The sequence below is a fragment of the Columba livia genome, chromosome Z, assembly GCF_036013475.1.
Source record: "Columba livia isolate bColLiv1 breed racing homer chromosome Z, bColLiv1.pat.W.v2, whole genome shotgun sequence".
Taxonomy (NCBI): Eukaryota; Metazoa; Chordata; class Aves; order Columbiformes; family Columbidae; genus Columba; species Columba livia.
Genome location: NC_088642.1, coordinates 63,753,762 through 63,761,289, shown reverse-complemented (window position 1 = coordinate 63,761,289; position 7,528 = coordinate 63,753,762). Strand labels below are relative to the sequence as shown.

At 39.1% G+C, this 7,528-nt stretch overlaps 1 non-coding gene across 1 annotated transcript; it reads right to left on the bottom strand.

Moving 5' to 3' along the window:
• Window positions 1-236: 236 nt before the first annotated feature.
• On the bottom strand, window positions 237-308 carry TRNAH-GUG (transfer RNA histidin (anticodon GUG)). The gene has a single exon. It is a non-coding gene; the product is annotated as a tRNA-His (tRNA).
• Window positions 309-7,528: the final 7,220 nt, after the last annotated feature.

The following is a 7,528-nucleotide window of genomic DNA, read 5'->3' as shown; positions in this document are numbered from 1 at the left end:
GAGACAAAAAAACCTAGGCAAAGAATGTCAACCACTTTGTCATGTAGCAGTGAGCTACGCGAGCTTTTTTTGTGCAGATACAACTTCCCCTCCTCTGCTTTTTCAGTGCTTCAGACATGGAGTCCTGTTCAGCACTTACTACAGAGTGAGGGCTTGTGTGGGTGTTGTGTCCCCCATGGTGTGCCTCCACCACCAAACCTCCAAAAGTGAAGGCAAAAATTGTTCTCCCTCCCTTCTGCCGTGACTCGGATTTGAACCGAGGTTGCTGCGGCCACAACGCAGAGTACTAACCACTATACGATCACGGCAAGATACAGAGGACTCAGGTTTCCCCTCTAGCAGAGCCATGCCACCTAGCACAGGCTGGCTATGATGTTCCATGTGCTGGCCTCCTGCCTGGGGTGACTGCTACTGTTAGGGCAAACCTGGGCATTCCCCAGCTGAAAACAGTGCTGCAGACAGAGATGTGCATGCAGAAGACAGGCACAACTATTATAGTGGTAGAAAAATGTTCCTGCTCCTTTTGGTAACTGCAGTCTGGTGTGGAAATCTTTTGTTGTCTTCTGTTTGGCTAACATCTATTTTTAAACATACAATTATTTTGGTCTGTGAATCTTCTTTTCTGTTTTCAACGCTGTGCCTAGTGGTGGAGGAAAATCTGGTGAAAGGACATTCAAAGTTACATAATTATTTTAAAAGCTGTTGAAAAGGAATCATAAAAACACATGTTCCCCTCCTGCTGTAAGTAAGATCTGAAACAAGGTTTCTGTAGCCACAGCATGTATTATAGTACCACCCACTGGACTCTCACAGCAAACTGGCACATTGTGAGAAGTTTTGAGCAGACATGGCAGAAGAATAAGATTTCTAGTAAAATGCAAATGTTGACAGCATCGAGTCACCAAAGAAAGATTTCTGTTGAAGTTCGAGAGTTAATGTTTCAAAACACAAGTGTTGATAGTAGAGTTATTCTAATAATTGTCTTTATTAAAGATCTGATATCTACCATTTAGTCTCACCTTTTAATTCTGTGTTGGGCAGTGATAACAGCAAAAGATTGCTAGTAGCAAGTATCTTCACAATTTTGTTAATTAGTTTAAAAAGTGGGAGGAATTGGTGGGTACATCAGGCGGTTTTGCTGCCATTCCAAAGGACCTTGAGAGAATGGAGAACTGGGCTGACAGGAACCCCATGAGGCTCAACAACTGGAAGTGTCAAACCCTACACCTGGGGAGGAACAACCCCACGCACCAACACATGCTGCGGGCTGGCCAATGGGAAAGCAGCTTGTCAGGGAAGTCCCTAGGAGTTCTGGTGGACAACAAGTTGACCATGATCCAGCAATGTGTCCCTTTGGCAAGGAATGCCTACTGCCTCCATGGCTCTGCCAGCAAGTCAAGGGAGGTGATCCTTTCTCTGTACTCAGCACTGGTGGGACACACCTGGGTGCTGTGTCCAGTGCTGGGGTCCCCAGTACAAAAGACACATGGACATACTGGAGAGGCACCAGTGAAGGGCTTGGAGCTTGAGAGGGTGAAATAACTGGGACTTTTTATGCTCAAGAAGAGCAGGCTTCAGGGGAATCTTATCAATGTGCATAAATACCTGATGGGATGGTAGGAAAGATGGAGCTGGACTCTGTTCTGTTGTATGCAGTGACAAGAGAGAAGGCAATGGGCGCAAATTGAAATAAAGGAAATCCCTTTTAAATCTAAGAAAAGCTTATTTACTGTGAGGGTGGTCGAACAGCAGACCAAGTTGTCTGGAGAGGTTGTGGAACCCTCATCCTTGGAGATATGTAAACCCAGCTGGGACATGATCCTGGGCACCCAGCTGTGGCTGACCTAGTACAAGCCATGTTGGGAGTACAAACTTCCAGGGGGACTGGCCAGCCTCAGTGATTCTGATTCTCAGGAAAGCCAAAAGAATAACTAATCCAGGCCTGCCAACAAAAATAAAATATCAATTCTTGCAATGTTTTTTTAAACCTCTCTATAATGTATAGCTGTGCTTAACAGCAGAGACAGTTGGGCAGAGAGAGTCCACAAGTGCCAAGAAATGGGATACTGAAAGCTTGACAGCCTTCCCTGTTAACATCCACAAACCCTGTGTGACTCGGAGAAGTAAGCAATAGCTTGAGGTTGAGCATCTTAGTTGATACAGAAACATTTAGGACAACGTTAAGTGTCTTCTGTCATGTTTTCAGAATTGATGATGACAATTGGAATGGATCCTGCCAATGCATGTGTTATAGTTTTGCTGGGAGTTAGAAGCAACAAGTCATGGGTATGAATGGTTAAATGTATAGATCAGCAAGATTTCCTGGAATTTTCTAGCTTCTCTTTTTGCTGAGGTGAATTAATATAGATTACACAGTTTCAGCTAAACTCCCTATGATCATGAAAAAGGTTGCCTAACTTTTATTCTTCTAACCACAAATAAATAAAAATATGTCAGTTTGCCAATATATTCAGAATATGGTGTTTTTTCTTTCCTCTTTTTTTTTTTTTTTTTAATAACTCCACCCAATGTCATTGGTTGTATGTACTGACATAATAATAGAAATATCCACAACTGTCTGCAGACTAATGCCATTTCTAGGAGTTTATCATCTTCTCTCAGTGTTTGCAATGCCTTAGGTTTGATCCAAAGGTCTAAATTATTTTAACAGTGCATATGGTCTGATGTCTGCATCTAAACGTGTATGTACAGCTTTTTTTGTGTGTGTTGTTTTGTAAGATTCTATGTACTAAATGACTTTTACATCTGTAAACATGATGCTCATAGTCTCATGTTGATCAAATGCCTATCTGCTTCATATTAAGGCGTACTAGCAGCCCAGTAATCAATTTCTCTGTCACTTGGTCCTCCATACTTCTGTTGAAACCAAACCAGATTATTGTCAGAACTCAATTCAAAGCTACCAATTACATGACAGTGTGTGCCATTCAAGAAAAAGAGTAATTTTTTAAACTTTTTAAACTCAGAAGCATGTTTGCATTATTAAGTATGCCCCTGTCTTTTATTCAGCTTGCACATTTGTAACTGTTATATCTGACTAGTAGATGTTGGCACCAAGGGAAAAACTTGGCACATTTGAACGTGTCAGCATATTTGAATACAAAACATGAGCCTCTGGAGATTCTTTGATTTGATAGCATGTCAGTTATGTTTCTTTAATTGACTGTTGTCGCTAAAATTTATCTAAGACCTTGATTAATTTGGAAATTAGGAATTTTGGCCTAGTGGTACTGAATACAAGGACATTTCCTTGAAATAATCTTGGCTTACTGTGCTTCCAGTATTTTCTCCATTTGAAAATGATCCAGGAGGCAATAGTTGGGTCTAAGTTGGTAGCAGAAGCAGAAGAAGTTTAGCTATGTTCACAGATGGTAAGGTTGCCTTACATTAGAGTGTACCATGGGAATGACAAGGAAAAGTGGGTTCCAGAATAAGAAAAACCCAGAGGCAAGTAGATTTGAACTGAAGGCATATAATCTTTTTTTGTGTTCAGGGTGTTGGCTATTTGGGAATAGCAAGACCTCTCAATTATATAAGCATCCTGACTCACAGTGGTAGAGCAGACCTCTGCCCTGAGACATCTAGGTGGCCATTTGTGGTACAATTTTTGGTATTGTAGGACATGTTAGTGCTACAGTTCAGACTACGCTATTGCTTCCAGCAAAATCCTGTTGCCCTGTCATGTGTCTTCCCCTTATGCTACTGCCTTTTTTTCCTTGTGTGTCATGACTTAAATTTTCACTGGATTGAACTCCTATTCCTGTGTAATTATATCAACATAAAGGAACCCATAGACACATGTGATGGCTTATTTCCCTCTTGAATGATGACATAACATCTAGCAAAATGGCCCCAAAGTAAGAGGCTTTTTCCTGGGCTGTGTTAAGGATGCAGAAGAGCTAACTCAGCTGCTTTCCTTGGGTAAAGAAAAAAAAAACCTGAACCTCCCTGAGATGTGTGCATTTCAAAGCAAACTCTTTGATAAACTAAGTTTCATTGCAATCATCCTGATGATGTGGCACCAATAAATGAGTCTGAGAAGTCCTTGTGCTTGAGCTGAACATTTACAACACAGTATTATCTTTGTAGCTGAGTAAAACATAGAAATTGAGTCTCATATTATACTTAATTTTAGAGTTGCCTGAATTATTATGTGTGGACAGGTTATATAAGACTTCAATGCAGTCTGTAGGATGCTTAATACGTATGTAATGTAATATTGGACAGTAAAAATATTTAGTTTTGAAGTGTATTACTGTTTCTTCAATAGAGTTGGTTTTTTTGTTTGTTTGTTTGTTTGTTTGTTTTTAATTCTTTATCAAAACCTGAGGTTGACAAGGGACATTTCACTACCTAAAATCACTTTTTGAATTAAATTCTCATCTTATTTTAATATTGGATTAATATAAAAGACAGTGAATGTTTTTTTATTTGGACTTGGATTTTCACAGTGTCTAATTAATATACTGGATAATAAACCTGCCTTTAAGTAAATCTGACTGGCAAATCAAACATATGTGAGCCTGAGGAAATCTATGAAGCATCCTATGACCCTGTTCTGTTGGAATTCTTCTGGTGCAGAGGCTTGCCTTATATAATGCTGAAAAGAAACTAGAGGAGAACAGTAACAGTGATTAAAACATAATACCTATCCCAGCCTGCTATGTTTCAGTCTGCTTGGCACATGTGCCAAAACTTCATTCATGACCAGTATTTTTTTTTACTTCTTATTTTTGAAAGCTGTTCTACCCCCAAGGCAGTTTAGAGGTGGTATGTCCCTCCACAATGGGCATGTCAGAGCAGAACAAACTATTATTTGGAGACTCCTGCCTTGAAATCCTACCTTTTGTACTCAGATTTTATGTAGATGTATGGGCAGGTAGAGTTAGAGCCATCTGTTTAAATTAACAGTGAAGTCCCATTCACAAAACCCTCAGAATTTTGGGTGTTATAGTGCAGAGAAGCGAAGCAAATGTAGATTGCTTGGCTGTCCAGACAGAATGGTACTTCATCTCTTCAGAAGAAACTCTTCTACGAAATGACTAAGGCAATAATGGAAAAACTTTGTTAGAATCACATTTAACTTGATTTACAGCTTGTTCTATGGAAAGGGTAACTGTGAGGCAAAAATCCAATGGAAATGTGCACACAACTGTCTTACGCAATGGCTGCTTAATATTGTATGCAGAAGACTGACAAAAAATACTCACAACAGCCGTAATAATGGAATACTCATCAGGTCATTCCAATCACATAACCAAACTGTATCTGAGATGGTATTTAAGCACCTTTTAAATAAGGAAAAGGATTTCAAAATGCTTTTTAAAAATAACAGATTGTTGATAAAAAGAAAAATTACTTAAGAATGTATTAGAATCTCAGAAACTCACCTTTCACAAAACAAGGTACACATGACACCCAGCATATTTTTTAGTAAGGTTTAGGTTATGTTGTTGCAAATAAACAGATCTCTCTGACTTGTTCCAACATGAAGATTTTTCTCAACAGAATTATGTAACAAGGAATAAAATGACCTTTAAGTTGCAGTTCTGCAGCCAAACAGCTTGTTATCTTCACCTTGGTCTCAGCAGCATTGTCCCCTTTAGCATCAAACAGCAACCATGAATTCCACACGCTTTCTATTGTGTGCATCCCTAGCTCCTGCATATCTTTAGTTGAAAGATGTTAGTTTCCTGAAATCTTCATTGTGATGAAGAGTTGTGCCACTTCCTTTAATATAGAAATAGTCATCAGCACCATAGCACAATCCTTCTAGCAACACATTGTTACTAAACCTTACCTAGCAAAGAGGGGAGATGTGTGGATCAGAAGCCAGGGAGTCTGCATGGCTTTCCTGATGGGTATTTATTGATAAAGCTACACAATATCCATGTTTGTCTACTATAGCCAGCTGATAGCAACTATGGCTAGAGTAACTTGTTCAGGAATAATGCTGGTACAGGTCAGCATTTATTTTCAGCTATCAGGCTGTGTTCGTTGCTGTTGCAGGAAAAAAGCTTCCAATGCCACACACAGGAGGACAAAAATGTTTTTATAAGGGAACTCACAGAGATTCCTTTTTGGCTCTTTAACAACTCCTCTTCTTTCAGCTGCTGCTTGTAGGTCCCAATTTCTGGTGTAAAATTATGTCACAACCAATTAACAAGAGACTAATAAAAGACAGTCCATAAACAGTTCAGTCCTGTGGACTGTTGTGCAAATTGATTAAATCTTAGTATAATTTTGCTAAAACTTGAAATGGTGCTTCACCTTGTGCAAAGGTGCTTTCAGGTTTCTTCTCTGAGCCTTTTTATGGATACTGTCAATCCTGTTACCAATGTTTTTTTTCAGAGAAAGGTGACAGCACCACTAGAACCCCTTGTTCAAGTCCATGTACATCATCTATACAGAATCACTCCTTGTGTTGTTTGGCTATGAAAAGCTCTTTTCTCCTTTTCTGTCTTCAAAGTTTCCTTCTGATTTTGAAAAGGTTTATTGCTGACAGCACCCTCACGAATAGAGGATGCTATATTATAAATATGTCACAAGTTCATTCTGGATAATGCTGACAACACAAAATTAAGTTTTATGTTAGTGAAATGCTGTCAATGAGATAATAGCAGTGCACCAATGGGCTCATGAGAGCTCAAATACATTTCCCTGTTAATGTCCCATTGACAACTAGCAGATGTTGACTACACAAATGTCAGTGCTTTCCCTGCTTCTGTGAGGCTTTTTTGATTGCAATAAGAAGACACTGTAATTTTTGTTTTCTTTTGTTATGTACCATCTCATATCTCTGGGGATGGGTTTTGTGAATTCAGTTGTGACCCTTACTCTGGCTGCACTGACAGGTCCCTGAGCACCAGCTCAGCAACCTGCGCTATAAACCCCACATAAATGCGTTTTCTATTCTTGGTAACAACACAGTACATTTTAAAATGTGTTCTAATGCCAGTTAATTAGTGTTAAAATAAGGGTGTTCAGATGATTGTAGTCAGATTTTGTTTGTGCTAATTACGTCTTGAATATGTTATTTGTGGTTAGGAAAGCGCTGCTCAGGGAATGACAAAATGAGAGACACTGTTAGTAGAGACCCTTTAAACTCAGAGGTGGCAGAACTTTCTAGTGCTTTCAGTCCTAAAGTTAGAAAGGCATTACACTCCATGATGTGGTCTTTTCTTGTATCTAGTGAATGCAAACCAAACAAATAAACAACAAAACACCACCCAAACCCCACACATGTATTGTTAAAAATATCCCTGATTACTTCATTTAATACACTGCATGCAGCTAGAAGTGGTTAAGTTCCCATATTCATTATGTTTTGTTACGCTGCAAAATTGCAGAGTATAAAAGTTGTCTTGCTTAGATTTGCATAGTAATTATGATCTGATCTGATTTGTTCCACTGAGATTTTTCCCTCAACAGGTACTTTTTCAGTCAAAAGTATTTATACGGGTGCCAAAAGAAAAGTGACAAGATATTCTCTGTAAGCAGGGTTGCT